The sequence below is a fragment of the Dreissena polymorpha genome, chromosome 10 (assembly GCF_020536995.1).
Source record: "Dreissena polymorpha isolate Duluth1 chromosome 10, UMN_Dpol_1.0, whole genome shotgun sequence".
Lineage (NCBI taxonomy): Eukaryota > Metazoa > Mollusca > Bivalvia > Myida > Dreissenidae > Dreissena > Dreissena polymorpha.
In genome coordinates this window covers 67,807,707-67,811,675 of record NC_068364.1, presented here as the reverse complement: position 1 = coordinate 67,811,675, position 3,969 = coordinate 67,807,707, and positions in this window count along the sequence as shown.

Here is a 3,969-nt window from a genome sequence, read left to right as displayed (position 1 = left end):
TCTTATCCAGTCGACCATGATTTATGCCAATAGGCAAATCCCATTGTAAATCGTCATCGTGTGCAGTCGAGCAAAAAATCAAGTCAAAATGACCTAAACCATTCCAACAATAGAAACTATCAACAGCAAGCAGCAATATTGCATTAATCTCACTAATTAAACTTGCATCTTTCAGTTAAGAAATTTTACATTTAGCAAATGCTTAACGAATCAGCGCGTGCTAAAGAAAACGATTTGTACACAAGAAAACACCGCACAATTAAGGTCAAAGACCACTAATTATACTATAATCATCCACATATCGGGCTACATAATTAACTACTGACCGTTACATCATTCGCAGGCAATAACCACTATGTATGAGTATTGGTGTTGCTTTATTCTATAAATTCAATATCTTCATATATATTTATTAATTCTACCGTTCATACCCCCACTCTCACTGTGTGTTGTTGTTGTAAAAATTATCTGAAGCCTCAATATTGTACTTAATATTGTACTTTGTTATATTGCCCATATTGTGTATGTAATATACTTTGGTGAAAATAAAGTTCTGTTCTGTTCTGTTCATTTTGTATTTCCACATGAGGTATTCCGGTCTCACAATCTATTGGCATACCATACATTATCTTGTATCAAAATATGTTTAATCAGCTGACTAATACTAAGTGGAATTGCAATATGTCAATAATTAGTCATCAACACAATTGACTGCATGTATGTTTAATTGTTTATCCATATGATAATTTATAGTTTAGGGAAAAATAAGTTTTGTCAATTTTTATTTAATACTTTACAAATTGTTAAAACCATTCAAATAAAACCTGCTTTATCTATATACCGTATGTTTCGGTCATTTTAAAATATTTATTTTCGTGTCCGAAAAATTAAATATGAAACATATTTAGAGACAAGTATGTTATGTTCGTTTGTCAATTATTTAATTGGAGTAGAAATAATACAGCAATGTACAATTATTGTATTGTGCTGTACTCTTCGTTCTCTTCTTTAAAATAAAAACATCTTGACATCATTGCAATCACCTGAAATAATATATAAAAAGTAAAAACATTAAACATTTGCCTTTCTTAATACGATGTCATTTACAACGCTGTTGGAAGACACCATTGTTTATTACAAATTTACAAGGTAATTGACCCAATATCGCAAATGTAATCGCCGATTGCCCTCAAGCATGATTCGGCCAAGTTTTATTACTTTAATCAGGTTGTTAAAATGCATGATCGAAGGGTCATCAGATAAGCGAAAACAGGGCAAAAATCTGATAAAATAGCGCTGTTTAATTGACTGAACGAAAATCCGTATGTCCGAAAATTTAGAATCATGAAATACAAATATTTTGGCTAAAAAGGAGATCTAAGAAAATTTAGAATTACCGAAAAGTAAGAAAGATTACGGTAGTTTTTATGGTGTTAAATACACACACAACAACAAACATGAACGTGACAATTTGTACATAACAATATCATATAATGCAATTGTTATCAGTTTTAAAATCATATTTATTGAATGTGTTTGATTTAAGCAGGATAATTGCTGTCAATTTAACATTGCACACGTTCCTTTAATTGGATCGTAACCGTTATAAACCAATCTCTTGCACGACGGTCACATTACATTCACCTCTGTGTTGGGCTCAGAACGGACTATTGTTATTAAAGCGTCTCATTCATGTCATGATCATTCCAAGCGTTCCAATCGTGATACATCGGCTATCTCGGATTCCTCCGTAAGATAGGCCTCGTGGCTAACGGTCGCCATATTGCCTTGTATTACTACTTTACTACCCAAAAGGATTGCCAGTCTATTGTTATGAGGCTGTATACACGCGCGTTGAACTAGCGCCAAACTTTTTACCGAAACTTTCATATTAAGAGCACTATTAACGTTCATTTGTGTTGCATTTTGACCTATTATCCAAGTGATTTACTTTTCCATTATTATTTAATCACCCTATCATCCAATATTTAAGATGAAGTTACGGTGTTTACAAAACCAAAACCGAAAGTGAAACTGGATGCATTTTGTTTCGCGATGTAAACATTAAATATTTGTTCAGTTTGAGGAAGCGAATCGATAATAGACGTTGGAATATGTATGCAATACAGACTATCATTGCTGATTGTAGTACTGGCTAAAAAATACCTTTTATGACAGGCTTTATTCATATTTTGTGTGTATGTTGGTTTGTATTGTGCTGTATTTTGCTGTTTTGTACTGTTTGGGCAATCGGTCACTTGCCTTAAATAAAGGACCAACTAATTGTTTTTAATGATAATTCAATACTGCTCCAGCAGCTGGAGTTTCACTTCTTTATAATGTATAGAACGTTAATCAAATAGTGACCATAAATCACTACAAATGTCTGGGTTGTTCATTAACCCATTTATGCCCAGTGGACTCTCCCATCCTTCTTAATTGGATCAATTTATTTCCAAAAGTAGGGGTGTCTGGTATATTTATTTCTATATTTAGAATATTTCTTACAGAAATTTCTTTAAGCAAACAGTGCATTATGCGGCGTCTCATCTGGGTCTACGCTGTTTGCAATGTCCTTTTTTTCAGGACGCTAGGCATGAACGGGTTAATATAATTAATTCACGTTTCTGATCTAATTGCCTGTATCTAGTTGTAATTACCATGATATTGATAAAATTAAAACGATTTTTTCATAAATTAACATTACATGTTTTATTTATATCATTTAGGGAATATATAATTGTATCATTATCATCATTAAATATTCTGAAAATGATCTAAATTATCCTGATTACTTTAAAGTAGAATTTTTAAGTTTTACTCATTATTTTTAATGAATTTGCACATTTGCTTGATTCAAAATAAATTGTAATAATAAGGGTTTCAGTTGTTAGTTTTAACCCATTTTTAGTTCGATTAAATTTAAAGTACTTACTACGTACATGTATGTGAAATGCTCTTGAGTACGTTTCCTGGGCCTAGAACCAGTACTTGGGTGTCTCTTGGAGATTTCTTAAGAATGCTCCCACACTGGGGATCAAACCAGTGACCCCTAGATCATTAGGTGGACACCACATCCATTACACATCAGCGACCTTTAATTAGTAAATTACTTTAGTATTGCAGCATTATACAATGTAATGTTGCTACATATTTTTGGAAAATGATTAATGTGCAGTACTAAATAAATCTAAATGCATACAATTTTAATTGTGTATATTGTGTGATTCTTATTTACAAATTCCCTTTTTACAGGTATACTGGATTATGAAAGACTGATAAACATAAAATTGACAACTCATCTCCCCAACGATACTTTGTGTGGCTCATTCTCAAAACAAACCCATAGTCAGTGAGAAAACTACAGTGTAAAAAGACCACTTGATTGTGACAATTATGGCTGACCAAGCAAATGTTATCATTTAAAATAAAGAAAACTTCCAGTTCAATATACATTTTATACCAATTATGACATTGGCCAACACAGAAAACAATTATAAGGTTGATTTTCCCAAAATTGACTGTTACAATTGGATACTGTTTTAAGCTTCACTCTACTTTGTCTGAAAATAAAAGTCCTAAATGATGTAATAGAAACATACATATTTAATTTTTAGTTTTACAAGGATATATATATACATACATATATTATAATATCTTTTTATCGATGGTCAATCAATTTAAGTTTAACTAATATATTCATACACATTTTATACTTGTGTATGCTTTGATTTTTTTCTATTGAAGCCAAATTAATATCCCATTAGATAGATAGATAATATCACAGCAGTATTCCTATTTTGTCTGCAAGTACTGCAGAAATCATGGATTATTATTTTACTGAGTCAGCCTTAATCTTTATATTATAACTGTTAAAACAGATTAAGATGTGCATTATACAACTGAGGATGCATCAAGATTAAAAAATGGTACATGTATAAATTAATAAAGAATCAATAACAATCAGAA